Source organism: Anas platyrhynchos, chromosome 2 (assembly GCF_047663525.1).
Source record: "Anas platyrhynchos isolate ZD024472 breed Pekin duck chromosome 2, IASCAAS_PekinDuck_T2T, whole genome shotgun sequence".
In the NCBI taxonomy this organism is placed as follows: domain Eukaryota; kingdom Metazoa; phylum Chordata; class Aves; order Anseriformes; family Anatidae; genus Anas; species Anas platyrhynchos.
The window spans coordinates 51,578,725-51,599,623 of NC_092588.1; the positions used below are offsets into that span (position 1 = coordinate 51,578,725).

The 20,899-nt window shown below is 35.2% G+C and overlaps 1 long non-coding RNA gene across 2 annotated transcripts; it reads left to right on the forward strand.

Moving 5' to 3' along the window:
- The first annotated feature begins 687 nt into the window (after positions 1-687).
- On the forward strand, positions 688-19,548 carry LOC110351243 (uncharacterized). 2 transcript variants are annotated; one of them, XR_003495645.3, is made up of 6 exons: positions 688-780; positions 4,035-4,133; positions 13,741-13,797; positions 15,729-15,887; positions 16,013-16,133; positions 17,571-19,548. It is a non-coding gene; the product is annotated as an uncharacterized lncRNA (long non-coding RNA). The 2 variants fall into 2 exon arrangements; XR_011807555.1 differs by lacking the exons at positions 4,035-4,133; positions 13,741-13,797; positions 15,729-15,887 and having other exon boundaries at positions 718-780; positions 17,571-19,545.
- Positions 19,549-20,899: the final 1,351 nt, after the last annotated feature.

The window sequence follows — 20,899 nt, forward strand, 5'->3', positions numbered from 1 at the left end:
ATGTGAACTTACTCCTTTCCATGCCAAGTTTAACAGGAGCCTGGGCACATACGCACGGTCCATGTGATCAATAAAGCAGGACTGCATGCTCACTGTTCTCACCTATCCTTGAAGTAAAAACACAGCTTGTGGGACTCCATCCCCTAAAACAAGTACACCTTCAACTGTAGGACCACTTACATTTAGACTTAGGCTCTTTTAAGGCTGAATGGATTCAAAATACAAATAACAAATGCACAGAAGCCTGAAAAGTGCTCTGCATAATATTTGTAGTATTAAATAGTAAATCAGTTGGGATAGCTACCTTTGAAGCAAAAGAATATAACACAGAAGAAACCGTATAAACAAAAGTGCAGACACTTTAGTAAGTCTTGCAGCTGAAATTGCACAGACATTCAGACCAGTGTGGAACACGGTCATATATTAAAAACACAGTTTGACTCAGAGGTAGAGGCAATGATAGCCTGAGACAATTTTTTATATGTCTGTAATGAATCATAAAGTTATTAATGGCATAATTGGCAATTATGTTGCTCTTTTATTAGAGGACATTTATAACTGTTTGAGAAAAGACAACCTGTATGTGTAATAAATCTTCAAATTTTTCTCCCTTTTGAAAGGAGAAAATCTTAAGCCAGTTTTGTTTACAGAGTGTGATTGCACTCAGCTGAGTACTGTTAAAAGGAAGCTTGTTTAACTTTAACTCACGCCAGTAGAATCAGCAGAAACAAGAAAGCATCCCTCAAAAACACAAAGTCTATGAAATGCTGAATTCTTGAGGTAGGATATATTAGTATTATGCTATCTTATTTTAGCTCTCTAAAACAAAGCAGCTGCTTTAAGTTAGTTGTCTGTTTTGTCTATTGCTCTAAGCCAATTATGAGAGTGAAGTACATCTGTTTGGGCATCTTTTTTTTTTTTTTTTCCCCACCTCAAAAAGGATTTCTGACTTGACAAAATTTCCATTAAATAGATGAGGAAATGAGCCACAGGATCACTCAGCATTTGTTCAGATGATCAAAACAAAATTTCCTGGAGAATAAGTCTTACAATCAATGCTGAAGGAACAACATAGTAACAATTCAGATCTGTTGAGTGTAATGAAAAATAAAGCACTTCAGCAGAGAGGAACACTAATTACAGAACCATGTGATTTAAAATAAATAGAAAAGCACAATGTAATATTATCCTAAGGAAATTATGTTTTATTTTAAGTATGGAAATGGCAGAGAAGTTTAAAGCAAAATTCATTTAATGTTCCAGACAGAAAAGCAGTACAAATATGTGCAACTATTCAAATATATTTTAATAAATCATGTCACTTTCTAAACAGGAGATGCAGTTGCATTCCTGCTCTTAAGCCATTAACCTTCTGTTCTAGTAAGACAGTTAAAACTGAGTTTGCTGTAAATGCCAAAGAACCATGCGTAGTATGCAGAGACCATGTTCTACATATGCTGATGTTTTCTAAATACTAAAACGTAATTTATTCCATCAATCCTTCTTCAACAAAAAATTAATTTCCTCCAATCAGCAGAGTAAAGGTTAATTGTGACAAGAGGGGAAAGCGAAGACCTTTATGAATGGGAAGATAGAAGAGCCTGCATCTTGAGTTAGTGGCCGATTGTATTTGCAAAGACAAAACAAGGCTATGAGTGATGCACGCAGACTTTAATAAAACTTTATAGTTTAAGCATTATCTCAGAAGATTCCTGAGAAAGTACTGAACAGACAAAAACAAAATTCTCTTCAGTATGTCCAAATAAGATGCTGGATTTACGTTTAGAAAGACGGGCTTCATTTTCTAGTTTGTTTCAGGTAGTATTCAAGTATTCTGCATTTCATTTGTATTATTTTTAGCAATTGTGCAGATCTTGGAGTACTAGCAGACAAAGATGTTCCAATAAAAAGGTACAATATGGGTTAGGAACCATAAAGGCAGGCTGAAGGATTTAGGCAGGTTTTCAGTGAGCAAGAGAAAATCAGTCTAAGAAATCAGCCTACCATACTCTTATCTATTATAGACATATTTTGAGCAACTAGAGCTTAAATGAAGATAAAAGTACAAGCAATAGGTGATATATCTGAGAAATCTCTTGCTACTGATGATGGAAGCAGAAAAGGCAAAACTGCAGCTCTGCACGGCACAGATAAGGCAATAAGGGAACACAGTCCCTGCCAGGAAAATCACTGCAGGCATCAGCACTGCCATGGTCCTTAGGCACACAATTATTCAAGAGACCAAAATCATCGTTGTTGCCAAGTCTGTGTAAGCGTGGTGGAAACTGAATTCTTGTCAGTTCACTTAGTGTAATAGCAAATGTGTTTGTGCGTCTTTAATCAGACAAATGAGTGTAGAAAAACAGTTAACTTTTATTGATACAAACTCTGTGTTTCCAAAATCTGGAATTGTATTTAACTGATGGATCCAACTTTAGTGCTTGAACAGTTCATAAAAGTGACATAGCACCACTGCTGACAAATCTGATTACCAAGTGCTCACCTCCTGATTCTCAAGGGCCTGTTGAACATGACATATTCTACATGTTAAAATATTTTGCCACATCTGGTATAGGACAGAGAGGCCTCAGAAAGCATGGTATGACTTGATAGCTGCCTATGACTATATTACATGGCCCAAGACAGATTTTGCTGTAGCACACAATATAGTTCCTATGTTCCAATGATAATAATTGCAATAATAATAATAGCAGTAGTAATAGATCTAAAAGGAACTTTGATAATCTAGTTCAATCCTTTGCTGAAATATTCCAGCTAAGACTTTTTTTTTTTATATAGAAGAGAATGAAAGGATAGCTTCCTATGTCTTGTAGAGAACAACCTCTTTTTTATTATTATTTTATTTTATTTTATTTGAGAAAATTTTATTTTAATTTGAGAAAATGACATCTGTTTAGATACAATTGCTGTCTGGTTCTGGAAGGAAGCAGTGTCAACACTCAGTTGCAACTGAGACCTTCAAATTCTTACTTGTGATTTGTGTATAGCAAATCCTACATATATATAAAAACTCCAGACATATTTCTCCACAGAAAGTAGATTTCCCCTTATGGGAGTGGATTCCTCTGAGTGATCTATTGATGCCAATAGGCACAAGCCAAGGTATGATTCACAGAATACAAAAGGATGTAAAAATTCAGAACATAGCCCAAAAGGTAGTGTTTGTACAAGATGTATAACCATATATACATAATAAGCCTCATATTTCCAAGTCCCTCTAAAACACAGATACAACAGGTCAGAAGATGCTCTGGATCTGGAACACTGAAGAGCAAATCGCTTTTGTGGGTTCTCCCACTAAACCCAAGGGACAGTAAATATGATCCTGACAATATTTTTCACTCTGCAGCTTTGCAAGGTTGCTTGAGATGTGATGTGGTGTTGTCCTGTGGATGCCACATTGACAAGATATGCAGAAACAAGAGGAACTGTGGGCTGAAAATTTGAGGCATTTTGAAGTTCTGTTTTTTAGGTGCTATCATGTGCCTCACAAGGAGGAGTTAAGGACATGATTATGGCTGTATGAAGTTACACTTGCTGTTGACCGACTGAATTATCCCCTGGTCTTCTATATGAGCGTGGAGGAATACTGGGGTATTCCTCATTGGGGAAACAACTATACAGTTGTATTTTATTAGGTAGGGTTTTACAGTTCACAAAACCTTAAGACAAGTACAAAATGAACCATAAAATGCAGTAATGACCAAATAATTATTTATATAACCAGTTTTTTTCTCACCAAGTTGACCCCACTCAGTACATTTTGCAGCTCTTCCAGTGTTATTCCATCTTTAGAGTAGAGCAAGACCCATTCAAGAAAAATAAGAATGACATAAAAATATAGTAAGTAGCTGTAACACAAGAATATACACGTTCTTTTCAATGAAAAATGATAGTTCTTCTGTAAGATTCTTCCTTAAGGAAAAAATGATAATGATCCTGAAGTGAATAATTACCAAAAGAGCTAAGAAGCATTATCAACTTAGATAATTCAGCATTAGTTTTCTATATAGGAAGAAAAAAACTTCTCAGAAAGAAGAAAAGTTTTTGAAATGCTCCACTGTCTACACCTAAGGAGACAGAAAAAAATATTATTGGGGTCTACATCAAGTGTAAGTACTTTCGTATGAACAGTATTAAAAATACATAACTCTGTCTAGCTATCTTCAACATACTTATCTGGAATCATATCATTGTAGCTTGTTTAACAGAACATCCCCCTTTATGCCTGCTCATGTCATTTTCTGGAGTCTTGTTACAAGACAGGAAAGATTCACCTCTTCCCATGTTAGTTTTCTGTAAATAGTGATGCAGACATGATGATGTTCTAAAACTTGATGCTGCAAGTTTGTGCTATGACTGCTCTTTGAAAATTTATATGTAATGGGTCATATCAGACAACTTTTCTGCTTCTGTTTTCCTTAGATAAAATGATTGATGTTGCTTTTAGCAGATGTTCCTTGCTGAAATGCACTGATAGCTGTTTAGGAGCAGAATATTAATGGAATAAAACTAAGTATGCATATGTCTTAATGCAAACACAGTAATGAATCACAGAAATCATAACTTTGGACAGACACCTTTAACTTTAAAGGTGTCATAAACACCTTTTAATTGCTTTCATCAGAGCTATTATTGAATCTCATTATTGTAATTTGTCTTCCAATGATAAGAAATGATGATATGGTTCATCTTACCCTCTAACCAAATTAGTCACTTTTATTAAAAAGAAGAAAAGAGGGTTCATATCCACCATTCTAATTTAGTTGGTAGATTCGTGCATGCAACTTCCTGTTAGTTCCTCACACTTACTGATTTTGGCTTGTGATTAATTGCATAACTTTCATTAGGCATTCAGTGAAGAAGTTTTTAACTTTTTTTATATTGAAATGGTTTGTAAGTTATAAGATTGTGGACAAGGAATTTCAACAAATGTTACTTATGTTGATTCATAATTTGTGAAAATCCCTTTAAAATTGCGTTACTTTGTATGTGAATGATCTGATGCTAATACATTAGCATACCATGTTGCTAATCACATATATTATAATTCCTTCTTCCTTTGCATACCTTTTCCTACTTATTTGTATTTCACAGAGCTTTACTTAACAGCTATCAAAGAGTTTTGTAGGATTTAATTAAAATTCACAGCCCTTATAGAAACGATATTTGTATTCTTGTTCTGCAATGCCCACTCAGAAGTCCAGGCTTGCCCAAGGTCAGTGTGGTTCAGAGGAGAAGAGCAGCACAGAGCTGACTCTAGCCCCAGGCAGAATCCCTTCCTTGGAGCACGAAACAAAGCCCAAGGGAACCTTCCCTCTCCTCTTTGGAATCCACATGATTATTTTATAAAGTTTCTTCAAGCTTGATGACCACTACAGGAAATTTCAGTTCAATGAAGTTGGGCAGGTGAAGGATAACAAAGGACAAAACAAAGCTGTTTCAGCAGCTTGTGTTTTATGAGAAACAACGGTGAAACGGAGAAACTATCCATGATTTCCAGAGTGCCAGGGGAAGCAAGGGAGAATGCTCCCTTGGAGTTTTTGACTGTTATAATTATCACCAGAGCTGAATAAAAGGCAGAATTCACTGGGCTTTTGACAACATAAGCCTTGAGAAAAACATAAAATTATTACCATAAATAAGTAAAAATCCTACGGTCTTAGTTTTCAAAATCCCAATTGCATTTTCTAGCAGCAACAAATACTCCCTGAATTTGGCTGTCTGATTTGCCTGATCTCCCATTTTCAGGATTAAATATGAGAAACAATATTACTGTATCATCGTTCCAAACAATTGTATTAATGGTCTCTTTTTTTTTTTTTTTTGGATGAGGCCAAACAGTCTCTGAATTTGATATACTAAATTTGGGAAAAAGCTTGCAGTGTTCATGAAGCCCAGGGCCAACAGGCTGGATGCAAATGTGTGAAACACAGTTAGCAGTACCAAGTTGTCTACTGTAAATAGCAGATGGGAATATTCAGCACGACCTGGTCAGCTTAGTTAGCCCAGCCAAAATCTTTGCTAGGATCCTCTCTGACTCTGAATGTGCACTGAGAAAAAGTCTCTCTCCTTCTCATACTACTGCTCAAAACACTGAGCTTATGAGCTCCCCTCATGCAAACCCTTCACTCCTTCTAGCTCTCCTCCCCACCATAGAGGTTCTCCATTCATTACCATTACTCAGTCATTGTGGACTGAACAGGCAACTAACTTGTCTGTCAAAATAAATGTTTGCCAAGTCCAGCACAGGGTTTCTCTAATCTGTGGTATTCAGACATGCACAGTTTACTTGAGTAAAAATATTTTGGGGTGTGGACAGATACTTTTTTAAAGTGAACATTCCTCTGTACTTACAATCCTTTAAAGAGAATGTTAGTGATTACCAACACCAGTTGGGAGAAAAAGAGAAACTTAATATTGTTATTGTACTGTTAAACTTTTGGGCCTGAGGACAATGAAGATTCAGTGGATTCTGTCCACCTCAATGTCCTACTATTTCTTAGAGGAGAAATCTTGTAGAAAGTCTCTGGAGACCTGCTATATTGTTTTCCCCCTTCTCTGTTCCCCAGGACATGGGGATGCTGCTCCTCGGCCTGGTTTCTCCACCTCATGTACTTGTCAGGTCCTGGGGTGCTGTTCTGCTGCAGACCCTGGCTGCTTCTTATTTCCATTGCTGGAACTTACTCCAGATAACACTTGTGAAGAGGGTTTGGGTTTGGGGCAGCACTGTAGAGCCCTGGCCAAGGCACAGGGAGATATAGGATTGTTTGGGAATAAAGCAACAAGATCAAGGCATGAAATGTTTTTCAGAATCAGGGCTTGATAATTGTAGAACGGGTTTTTCTTAAATTAGTGCTTTAAAGGAGCAAGAGAAAAAACATTTTATTAATTGGTCAAACAAATCTTATTTGTGAATTCTTTCAAGCTATTTCCACTTGGCCAGCCCAGTTCGGCTTAAGGTCTGCTGCAAACTGCAACTAGAGCAGCTCACTGCAGCTGAACACCTCTGAAGGGCAGAAATGTGCAATACTTTTTCTGTATATTTAAAGCAGAGGTAATAAATATGTGAGGTGGAATTGCAACAGCTCAATTGCAATTTCCTGATTAAAAAGCTAAAACCTTCCAAAATATGACACCTAGAATTGCCCTTTCTCTGTAAATTAGTTTTAAAAGTGTCAGGTGAACATAAAGACTGGCTGTTTAAATGAAAGAACAATGAATGTAAGTAAGTAATGTGTATAATGGCTTATTGGTCAAAGAGAGGGAGAAGACTGGTAAAACTGTAAGGAGACAACATGACCCTTCTGTGTTTCCAAATTATACACAGCCAGTTTTCCCTTGTAAATTCCATCACACAGCAAAACACTGAATATAGAGAGACAGGGAAAAATATGTTTGACTTCTGCAGCCTATATACAGTCAGGAGGCTTCAATAGAATAAGAATCCTAACTTTCAACTGAGAAAAAGTACAGTGAGGAATTTGTGAGGAATTGCCTATCTCAGAGAATTAGGAAGGCTCCAGCCAGGATGATTCTGTTCTTGCTGGCCGGGACATGGAGAGAAAGATCAGGGGAGAACGGAAAGGGAAAAAGAAAGCAATGCCAGTTCAGAGCTGGTCTGGAGATCTTCAAAGAGTGAAGGTGTCTCTTGTAATGGCTCTGGAGTAGACTGCCCCTTAAGCTAAATCAATTTAGTCAGGGCTGGGCCAGGAAAGTAATAGACTCTGCATCTTTTCCGTTCTCCTTTTCTTCTTGCATTATGAATATCCTTGGGAACAAAAGAAACTGACCTCTAATTACTCAAAAAGCTGGAAACCTTACTTTCCTAAGAGCTTTGAAAAAAGACCTACCATTAATAGACAAATATGTTAAAAAATAAAAGTATAATCCATTTTATGAGGGGAAATATATACATTTTAAAATTCTTAGATGCCAAAAAGATATTTTAATTTATTTTTCTTAATGTCTAGTTTATTCTGCATTTTTGTAGAATAAAACAAATGAGAATTGAAGTTTTTCACATGTATGAGAACTGAACAACTAAGTCCTCACCTTAGTGAAGCCATGCTAGCTTTTCCCAGACAGACCATATTTCTCAAGTTGTGCACTTGGTGTGCACTAGTGCTAATTTTCCCAGTAAAGAACTCAGACTTGGGGGTTTCTTGGTCCCCGTGGAGCTTTTTCAAAAAATCTGCTACCGCACTTGCTAGTCCTCAGGTGCTATGGGATTCTTAAACCAGAGGTTAGGTAGCGCTGTTATTAATTCAGCTATTTCTCTTGGAACCCTTGGGAGGATACGATCCAGGCCTGGCAATTTGTTTTAGTGTTCATTTTGTCAGTTTCTTCCACAGCTTTTCCTACAATCGCTTCAATTCTGGACAGGCCCTCTGCTGAGCGCACTCCAAGAACAAGGAGTTCAGTTATTTCCACAGGGAATGTTAAGACAAAGAGTTTGTTTAGCATCAAATCCTGATCGTTGTCTGTCCCTACTTACCATGCATTGCGTTTCTTCTGTTGTGTTTAAAGGATTTAATATGAGTTTTTATTTCAGATTTCGTTTTGGTCTGTCTTGTTTTTATTTTACATTTTACATTTGATACATTGGAATTTCATCCCCCTTTTTATATTAATTAGAATATGCATGATTTCATCTTTTTGAAAGCTGTTTTCATGTTTCTAGCAAGCTTTCTTTCTTACCATTCTTTCACTCATCCTTATTCAAAACTTTCTTAGTACTTTCTTATGCCTATGTATATTTAATATACTTCAATCCTTCTTTCAGTCTCCCTTTTTCACATGCGCCCTCATTTTTGTATATTTCTGTTCCTTCACGACTTTATAAAATGGTGCATGAACTAGAAGAATTGTTTTGAATGTGTAATCCGTTTCTTGTAAGTGAAAAAAAGAAAGATATATGAGGCCACAAATTGGTGCTGCTCCCACAGCACCAATTCCTGTATGGTCAAAACCACAGTATTCAACAGAAACGGACTGGATAATTTCTCGAGTTGTAGCTGCATCAATGCTGGTAGAGAGTGATGGTCCAGATGAGATCTCCAGCTTAGGAAGTTGTTACCTAATTGCTGGAAACTGAGATGGCATACCAGGGGAAATATTACACTTTATGAGTTCTCCATCTTATACATAATTCCATAAGCATACCAACCACTTTCCAAGACAGGATATTGAGGCAAATGGTTCTTATGTATAACTCCATATACTTGTTCTTGTAAAAAGTAAATCCATTAAACAGGAAATGCTTCATGAAGTTATATTTCTCCAGAAATTTATTTCGTAGGAAAACAGAAAAAACACCTGACATTATTCAGTTGTTCATTTTAAAGCTTCTTTAGCAGAATGTCTGCTAAATTATGGAAAAAGGTAAAACTGAAGTGAAGCAATTTTGTTGCAACATAAAGTTTTTACTGATCCAAAAACATTTTTATTCCAATATTTTCCTTTCAGAAATGTGTCACAATGGTCAATGCTTGATGCTTTTAGAGCATTAGATACTTTGCAATCTTAAAAAACTTTCATAAATCAGAACATTCAAAGCCTTGAAAATACAAAAAGCTTCAAGAATACACAAAATATAAAGTTTTTTCCTGGCATACAAGGAAAAGATATTTATCTATATTGAAATGAAAAGATACTGCTTTGAGTGTTTTCTTGCAGTTTCTATTATGAAAAACAGAGGGGGAAACCAACAAACAAACAAAAAAACCCTGCAAATTTGAAAGCAAGCTACAACCAGGATGAAACTGAAAATGCTTTTGTCTTCTACATGTATTATGCAGTTCCTTTCCCAACCAACTCTGCTAAGCTTCATTACAACTTGATTTCACCTTTTTGTCTGAATAGTGACTCTTTCCTTGAAGGAGCCTGGTTACCTCACTTGGCTTTCATTCTGTTAGCAATGGACATAGCTTTTTCTTTTTTTTCTTTTCTTATTTTTTTTTTCTTTTTTTTTTTTTTTGGAATTCACATGATTATCAATGATGTGAACTGACCTTGAAGCTATTTGGTGGTCACCAGTGTGGAGGAACACACACAGTGTTTGTTGTGATTGTAGGCTGTTTCTGATGGTCTGCCCGTGCCACCTGCTTCACTGGTCACTCCTGTGAATTTGGGAGGGTCTGTTTGTTTGACCTGTTGTAGAATGTGAAAATTCTGAATTCAATTTTAAGTCTTAACTATGAATGTGCCAGTGAGCTCCTTGTTGCTGCAGAAGACGTGCCTTGTACTCATTACTATATTGCTAACCACAGAGATATTCTGACTTTAATAAATAGAAGGAAATAATATAACAATTGATTTTTATATTTTCTAACAATTGTAGGCATGTTTTAATTACAAACAATACTAAATGAAGAGAAGCAGAAATTTGGTCATTCTTATAAAGCATTATATGACTTTGATCAGAGCAACACAACTGAGATAGAAAACTACCTTTAAAATCAAATATGTTGCTGTGAAATGAAAGTATGAAGCTGAGTCAATTATGTTCAATGAACACTTAAGTTACAGGAGAGGCTCAGTACTTTTAGTGAAAGAGCTCTCATTTAAATTACTGGGAAACAAAAATTAATGTTAATACTTAACCTATATGAGGGACTTGAGCCTGGTAAGAAACTTACAGTGTGGTTTTATTTGTATGGGTCTTTCTCTGCCAGAGAATGGATGACATTGATAATTTTATAGCCAGTCCTAAAGTAATACCATAGGTGCTGATGCCACGGAGACATATATATTTCAGAATCCATGTTGCTCATGGGGTTCAGCCCCAGGAAAACTTCTTTGAAAAAAAAAATAACAAGTTTGGCAAAAATTATCAGCAGAAGTCCTGGACTTTTTTTCTCAGTTTTTGTCAGGATATCTGCCTTTATATCTTTCTACATTTTACAGAATTACAGAATCATCTAGGTTGGAAAAGACCTCCAAGATCACCGAGTCCAACCTCTGACCTAACTCTAACAAGTCCTCCACTAAACCATATCACTAAGCTCTATATCTAAACTTCTTTTAAAGACCTCCAGGGATGGTGACTCCACCACTTCCCTGGGGGCAGCCTATTCCAATGCCTAACAACCCTTTCAGTAAAAAAGTTCTTCCTAATATCCAACCTAAACCTCCCCTGGCTCAACTTTAGCCTGTTCCCCCTTGTCCTGTCACCAGGTACGTGGGAGATTTTCTATGAAGTCCTGAGTCTTCTGGTTTGTCTGTAAAGCTGTTATTCAGCTGTCAGCTTGTACAGGGATATTTTTAATAGCTGAGATATCTCATGTTAAGTCTGCTTAGGCTTCCAGGAAATACCTGTTTTGTCTTGGATGTGATCAAGTATACAGCACAGTTGTTAGTGTAGTGACTGCATACTAGCCATCATTACATTTGTCAAACTGATGGTTTCCTCTCCAGTCAGGAGAGAAAAAACTCCAGCGTTTAAAGCACCACCTTGGTTTATTGACAACTAGGTCTTGCACTCTGCCTAGTTTTTAATCCTTTCTTTATCCTTTTCTTTCACTGTTATTTTCAGGCTCATCTCCCTCCAATGCCCTTGCTCCAGCTTGGCAGCAAAGGCCAGGGGCGGCAATTGCAACACATTGTTGCAGAGGAGGCCACCATAGTAACAGCAGGAACTATGATTTTAAGAAAGGGATAAAAAAAAGAAATAGTGAGATACTTATATTAAACTGAAATTACAGTTATGCTTTGAAAACTGCATTTTTCCTTGCTGAAATGAAAAAAAAAATCTTTTGGGAAGCAAATAAAATAAAAAAAAATACATTAAAATTTGACCTCTCATATAAAGAAAAATCTATTATGTTATAATGGTCATTTTGAGTAAGAAAGAATCTTGGTTTATTATCTCTAGTTTCTTACTTGTTCTTTTAGAAAAGGGATTACATTTTTTACCTATGTCACAAAAATACTAAAATCTCTAAATATAATAATATTGACATGGTCATAATGTCTCAAAAGGCTGACAAAAAATGCTCCTTATCCAGGTATATACAGGTTCTGTTTCTTACCAGTTTTCATATGCTGAATCTGATTTTCTCTAAACCGGGGTAACCAGGGGTAACTTCACTGATTTAACTATCACTGATTTAACAATCAAGGTTTACCTTGATTTTAAGCCCACAAACGTCTCATTAGATTTTTTTTTTTTTTTTTTTTTTTTTTTTTTTTTTAACAAAAATGCCTGTTTAGGCATTCAAATCACAGTCCAGGTCAAGACCACAGTATTCGCTCTCTAACAACTTTATCACTTAGAAGTGATAAGGTATACAATTAAGTATATATTGGTTTACATCTGGGTCAATACAAAGAAAAAATCCTTCTTTGGAGAAGAAAAGTTTTGGAACGATCTATTTAGCTTGTTCAAAGAATACACTTTGTTTTCTCATTCTGCACACAATTAAAATCTTCCCTTCATCAAATTTTGACATAAATTGTCCCCCTTTCCTACTTCATTTCATGCAGACTAAAGGATTCTTTACAATTTCAACAGCTAACAACTTAAAAGACAGAAAAAATCAATAATGATTTTAGAAACAGGGTAGAGTTGCTTTTCAGAGCTTCACAAACACGTATTTCACACAGTTGTGTGTGTATTCACAGCTTTGAAATTTACAGCCTTTTAATGACTACTGCAACCCACTTATTGCAGACATAAATTTTGTAATGTCAGATAAAACATTTGAGATGGGTTCTCAAAGAGGAACTCAATAGTTTAATGTGCTGCTTATGTAAAGCACTGTGCTAACAAATGGACAGAATTTCCTAATTAAGTGTGATGCAAGTTGTATAATGGAGTGGTCAGTAAATTTGTGTTACTGACTTGAGTGCAAGACATGCTAAATTTAATATGATGATTACTGGAACTTAAAACAGAAGATGTACATATTTAACAAGCAAACAATAGATAATAAAGCCCATAGATTTGTTTAAAGCTCCTTTAAAAAATATAAAAATGCAGGAAAAACTTTACTGTTTTGTTGTTGTTTTTAGCAGAAAATATGCTTTTTTTTTTTTTTTTCCTAACACTTCAACACACAAACAGAAAGCTCCAACATGAACCATGAATGAAATGTAGTCCACCACTCATGGGGTTGCAGTCAAAGGGAATCATCGTCTCTATAGGGCAGACACATGCCACTGATTGTTATCCAGCTATTTACCCTTTTATTTAGGTGTTCCTCTAACAAAGAAAAAAGTATTAGTGTTACAAAAGAGGTTGTTATGTGGCCTAGAACCATATAAAGAATTTAGAATAGAACTAAGAATACTTAATAGTTATTGGTAATATCTGGATCATTTTCATTAATATCTGATAAAAATTCAATGGATGAATGTATACTTCTACCTATAGTGTTACTATCTATAAGTATCCTACATGACATTCAAAGAAAAAAAAAAATCATCTTAAGAAAGTATTCATAACAAAGCAAAGGGTTATTAATTTTTAACCATGTAACATACAATTCAACCAGATATAACCAAAAGCTAGTCAGGTTTTCTGCTGGATAGGAGAAATGTGCTCTACAGAAAGTCATACTACTGGAAATTTTATCATTTTAAAAGTTTTAAACAATGTTCATTAAAATCATGAAATGGAATATGAACATTAAAATGAATGTATCTTGAGCAATGGTATGCATAGATCAAATCTTGCTCTAATAAGCAAGTCTGTTTCAAGGACCTTTATTTCTGCAGAAACTGGAATTACAGTGACAGAGAAAGAACCCAAGCAGAGGATTGTTCTTTTGACGGGTAATAATATAACTATTATATACTATAGTTATATACTAATATAACTATAAAACAAAGTGATTAACTTGATTCAAAAGAGCCATCTTTGCTTATTCTGTGTTTGTAGTTCATTCATATTTCATAAAACAGTCCTGTGGTATACCAAAACAATAAACACACAGTAATGGTTTCTGCATGTACATGGTTTTATACATGTTAATCTTTATGCTCAGGTCTGTATACTGATGTTTAATTTTCTTGCACTGTATTAAAAGTAAGATATGGAAAGTAAGGATTTACTGAATAAGCTTAAATGCAGAATAACTTTTATTCAAAGATGGATAAACAATAGATCTACATAACATTGGTGGAATCTAATTGCAAGTATTAACTGACTTTTTTTTTTTTTTTAACTTGACCTATTATCCAAAATAATTGTTTATGTAACTAAATATTTGGAACATTCCCTAACACCCAGTAAATGATATAGAAAGACTCCCAAGGATTCTGCTGAGCTTTGGATCAGCCTTCCAAAAATCCAGCATATTGAAAGACATTGACTGTTTACTCATGGCATTTTTTTTTGCTGTTCTATTGAACAAGCATGTTTAGAAAAAAAAAAAAAAGTCTATGGACCATTTACAGTGCAAGGTTCTTTCAGTAAACTTCAAAATATTTATATATCTAAAATATATATAAATATGGTATATATATAAAAATAAAAATATATTTTATTTTAATATATATATTACATAATGTATATTTAATAATAATATATACAAATATTTACATATATTATTAATAAACAAATATATATAAATAAATAAACATATATATATAATTATATACATTAATGTATATTATTTATACATATCATTAATATTAGTAATATATATAAATATTTAATAATAAGTACATAAATATACATATACCTATATATTTAAAATTCTGAGATGCTTATAATTAAATATTAAAGATTAAGGTGCAATTTTTTAGACTACAACGGTAAAGGTACATTAGTAGCTGATATCATCAGCTAAGTGTCATTGAATGTCTAGTCTTATCTATCTGTATGTGCTGTTGACAGTACATTTTCCTCCTGCAGAACCACTTTAATGTCTTAAGGAATGCCGCTGAACTATTGTACCATTATTTTTAAATGTCTAAATAAGGCTAAATATACTTCATAGAAACTTTGAGTAGAAGCTATTTTTTTAGAGAGCATAAGCTTTAAAACAAAACAAAACAAAACAAAAAAACAAAACAACAGCTACAGTTATTAATATACCAACAGTGATTTTGTTTATATATATATATATTTGTATAGGTTAATCCACAATTTTTAAACATCAGCATAGGAAAGATGAGAATACAGTACAGCTCTCCTTCACAAAGGGACAGATTTATTTTCCACGGATAAAATGTATCATTATAATTAATGAAAGAATGAATAATTAAGAATTAATATTATGAAATAAAAGTACTTATCTCATGGGCTATTAAATATATTCGTAATTAAATATTTCAATTTTATATGATGTGTTGTAGGAAAGAACATTAGTTATAACACTGTCATTGGCCATATATTACAAAAAAAAACTAATTGGAGAGAATGCAAAAATGATTGAAGTTACTATATTTGCAAAAGTGAAATGTCCCCAAATTTCTTTTCACACAATTATACTCTGTATTCTTTTGAGATAAATAACCATGAGGTTAAATGTTTTGTAAGACTCTTTTGCCAGTGCTATGACAGTAGTAGATGATAACTTCTTCTTGTATTAAGTGAAGGTATAAAGAAAGATAAATGAATGTGCTGGTTTTTACTATATCAGTCAGGATGTCACAAATCGACATGTTAATGTGTTAATCTCACTGTTTTGCTTGGTCAAATAATTTTAAGTAAGATTATTTAAATGCTCATCTCTTTCTGAATGACATGACATCATCAGTCTTGAGGAGTTTATTCCACATAGAGCTGATGAATGAACAAGCAGAGAGACTCATTGAGGCGGGAGGTCTGCTGGACCCCAGGAGTTTCAAAGAAGGATCTGTGCATCTTCTTGATTAAGCCTCTGCCTTGAAATCTCAAGAGTGCAGCTGACTGGAAGGTGAAAGGAGGCAGACCTTGTTGTACATGCCTTGCCCTTCTCTTTACCCCAGCTGTAACCTCTAGACTGCTCTTTACTATGATTCAGCCCAATTTTTATGTATTTCCTTTGTCTTGTGAATATAGGTAAGACTTCTTCATACACATTTCAAGGAAGTAAGTTTTCTGGAACCAAGAGGATGGCTACATAACATGAATTGACCTCATCAAGTTTTCATCTGGCAGTTGTACGAGTGTCAACAAGCAGGTACATTTCTATTCATGTAGCAGAATATAGATTCCCTTCATCTGAAGAAGCGTTAAAAAGAAAATATCAGATACTACCAAGTGAAAGAAATTTCTTGATAATTTTCCCCCAGAAAGCCTTGGTGAGTCTTGACTTTTTTGTTCTATGAAAGATCTACGATGCAAACAACTGACTTGAGAGTCTCTCATGCAAGGAAATCCTGGATAAGGTGGAGTTGGAACAACACAAATGATCCAGCTGGTTTTGAAGTCTAGTGTTTCAAAGGAGGTGACAACTGGTGAAGGTGTCACATTGACATCACTTGGCTATGTAACAACACAGCTTAAAATAGTCTCCACAATCACAGCAAATTCCAGAATTCCATTGGCACAATCCCCTAAGTGAGAATTGTTGGCAAATGGTATTGAGCAATGGTAAGATAATGAAGGGGTGATACTGAGTGAGTCTTGATAAACTGTGCAACTTGATTACCTCAGTTTCTCATTCACCAAAGTAAAAGAATAGCTTTCTATATTAACAAATAGCTGGTTCCTTTCTGAAGGTGAAAAATAATTACAGAGCACTCCCATAAAGAATTTAATAGCTTCTGATAGAAATGCAAATTTTACATGGTGTTCTTATATACAACACTTTTATGCTTCAGAGACCTCTGCAATAATAGAATGTGAAATATAAGCTGAAACTAGCATTTATAAGGTCTAAAATTTACACATGGGTGGATTATATGAATTGTCTTCTAATATCATGAAAATAGTGTATATTAATTTGCTCAGAAATCCTGGACAATCTTCCACATATCCTTTTACATGATAATGTTTCATCTAAATCTATTTATGTATGTTGTAGACCATAATATGGTCTGTGTAATTAATCATTTAAGCTATCTGCAGGTACATGGTCATTTCAGATGAAGTAGATTTAACAGTGAGCAGTTGTTTTGCTCAGAAGTGTTTCAGTTTGCATTTAACTGCAAGCTTTTTTATAAATCTGCATAAAGATTCTGTCTTTGGGTGAATGGTCTGTATGTTTAATATCTTTTTAGCAGAGTCCTGACTCTCATTTCCAAGGCCCAGACACAACATGAGACTGTCTTGCTCTCAGGGTGAAACTGCAGATTTCCTTCCTGGATTAATTTCGGAAGTTACAGACAGCAACCTTGACCTCCTGAGTGCTGCTGAACCCAATTTGCCTAATTTGTAATTTAAGAATGTTTGACAACTTTTAATTTTATATTGAAAAGCTCAAATCACTGCTTTGAAAAAAACAAACAAACAAACAAAAAACAACAACAAAAAAACCAGCAATAACAAACATAAAACATAACAGCACACACTTCAAGTGAAAGGACATTTAAAATGCAGCAGAGGCTTGTATTGTGGCATCTTCATTAAAGCGAGTAAAAGTTCTTTAGTGAAATCATCTCTTTGTTTGTTTCAGATGCAGTGAAGATTTTGCAGGGAGCCTTACTCACATCGCAGACTGAGAGTTAATAAAACAGAAGAGTTTGGGGGCAGCTTCAACAGTAGACCTAACCAGAGCTGCATCCTGACCCCTGAAACAAATAACTTGCCTTTTATTTTTATAACTTCTACGAGCTTCAGAATTTAAGGAGTAGAGGCACTTTCTTCTGCTTTGCATTGGTCTCTTAAAATCAGGATGTCTGATACCGTGTGCTTCACAGGCTGCAGAAATAATTCTGAATGCCTCATTACCTGTCAGGAGAATATACTAATAGGAGCTCTGTCTTCTATTATCAGAGCTCAAACAAAATCTGTTCTCTGCCAAAAATTATCGCTTGCCTGTAGCAAATCTTTTGTGCTCTTCATTCTCCCACCACCTGTAAATTGTAGGTTCACAGGCCCCGTAAATATGATCTATGCTAAATAATAATGTTGCAGGGGTACTTTGGGTCCCAGAGAGGCAGTAGCTCAGGTTTATTCTCATCTGTAAGCAGCAGGCTGACTCGGCACTCACCAGTTCAAGCATTGGCCAAACAAGGCCTGACTTCTTGCTCTTCCTCTCTCTTCTGCCTTGGCTGATGTGGTGGGTACTTGCTTGTGGCCATAGGGCCAAGAAGGATAGCTCTGCCTCTGCTCTTGCAACAAGCTTTTGTAATATTGACACAGCCTGCACTGGCAACAGTGCAACGGATTTTGCTGGGAGGGTGTGTAGGGACTTCCCTGAATGAAGTATGCTGAAAGAATTTAAAATTTTGCTGGTCTAAATTTAATTTTTTTTTTTTTTTGGTCTAACTGTTGCATGCAATCCAGTAGGCTGAAGTAATATACCAGTAATTTTATTTATTTATTTATTTAGTGCATAGACATGAGAGATGTGAACCTTGCAATACTAAGAAGAAAAGTACCAAGGAAGAGGCTCTGGGTAGTCAAAATGGTTTTTCATTAACACTTTAAGATAAAATCCAGGCCAGGTATAGACAAGGTATTCTTCCTCATTCTTTTGACAATCGAGTCTTTTCTTGCTGCCCACTCAGTTAATGGCCTTGGACATAGAACTAATGATTTTCCCACCTGCTTTCCTGCTAGCCTGCCTTGCCCACACTTGTATCCACAGCTCCTGCATAGCACAGCTGCTATGATCGTTGTCTGTGTCCAAAGCCTCCAGCCTCAAAGTAAAGGAGGGAGACAGAAAAGGTTGAGAAACTCTGACTCGTGTTACAGATGAGCTAGAATTTTATTTTTGTTGAGCAATGTTGTTACAGAAGAGCTTTCTGATTAGCTGTTTTATCCTAATTGAATAGGATTTTGTGTTGAAGATGTTCTGCAGGGATATTTCAGTTCTCTTTGCATGTGTGCATGGATGTATGTTACCAGAGAAGCATGTCAATAGACCCTTACACTTTTATATGTGCACTTACATTGGAAGAACATATGACTTTTAATTTAGTGCTACTTTTACCTCTTGCATTTACTGGTGGTCTTTCATGGTGTTACAGTTCACTGAACACAGGATTAATTCAATCACCACTTTATTAACAAAAGAAATCATGAAAAAGCGATCTAGCATTCTTAATAAGTAACACTGAATTTCCTGATATGACTTGTCATGCACTATTTTATTACAAAGTTGATTGACATTATTCTGGTTACTATTTACTGAAAGACCAGCTTTCTACTGGAGACTAAACAATGTATAATCCCTGCAGAAACCTGAGCTGCTTAAATTAAAGTCAGATGTGATGTAAAAGAGAGAGTTTCTGTTATTCTTGGCTCAGTAATATGCGATTATGGTAATTTCTACCAGCATACTCAGTGCCTGTGTTTTTGTGACAGGACTGAAGGGGCCTGTGCTTGGCTGTTTCTCTTCCATTAGTGACAGGATAATTTAACCACTTTAATGTAGGCTATAGACTTGCTGGCTCAGAGATGTTGTTGCTGTCACTTGAGAGATAGAGGAAAGGCATGGAGGGTTTTTGAAAGCAAAGTGCTTTATTATGCACTGAGGCACATAGGTACGTGAACACATAGTTTGTTACTCTTCCCAAGTGACTGGAGTCTTCCTCATGTTAATGGCTAGCTCAAAGAATGAGGCTGCTAAAATCATGCTGATAGCTGCAGGTCCAGCTAAGTTTAGCAAATTCCAAATAGTGTCTCAGAAATCACTGGCAGGAGACATACACAGAACAGTAGGGAGCTGACATACATTGTGGCCCCTTAGCTGTTCAGAAATTCCTGTGAATACCAGTTGTGGGTAAAGGTTTCAAGTATATGACTAGATCTGTTGAAATAATGCTATAGAATGAAAACAGAGGGATTATTATTTATTTATTTTTTAATATTGCAATCATTTACTATCAACCTTACAAGTAGGAAGAGGGAGAAATAAAACCAAACCAAACCAAACAAAACAAAAACAAGCAAACAAACAAAAACCCACCTGGCTTTGTATGCTGGTGGAGAGGATATTATATTCCCTCCAGCCATACTGCAAACGTGAAATTGTAGTGAAAATACCTTTTTCACAGGACAGAAAAATGCAGGTCTTGTAATTTTCCTCAGCATAGGAAATAAGAGCAAATGAAATTAAACTAGAATTAAGCTTTTCTCTTTACCTAAAAAGAAATAATATAAACAACAGGAAATGTGTAATCTCTTTGCCAGACATGAGATTTTCTTACATTTGCCAAAGCTAGCAGAGTAATAATATTGTTTCTATTGTCACAGGCATCATTAAACAGAGAACCTACAATTTGCCTGGAATACACATTTCCTGAGTCATAATCACCATTAACTTGAATTATAACTATTTATATCTCAGAATCTTCATTCATTATAACTCTTCATATTTTTCTAATTCCTACTAATAATTTGCAAGATGATGTTGCAGAAAGATGTTCTTTTCTCCAGACAATTGACAACAAAAATTGAACACTGAGATACATGTAAAGCTATAATTCAAATGTACAGAGAAACTTCCTTCAGCAGATTCAGAGGTGTAATGTGTTCTGCGTTCCCAGAAACGGTTGGTCACCCATATCGAGGCAGAAAATAAAAGGTTCAGGGTGGTTCATTTGCTACATCCTAAGCACCCACCTCTCTTGGGGTCATACAATATCTTCAGAATTCAGAAAAATGGCCCATGGGTTGATTTGCAAGTGTTAACTTTGTTTGAAAATGACAAAATCTTGAATTACAAAAATCTCGAGTAGGGTAATTATTTAGACAGCAGTGACGCATTAACCATATACCAATGCACAATTGGTTGATAATACGTTTATATATAATTGCTTAGTGAATTTTAAAGAG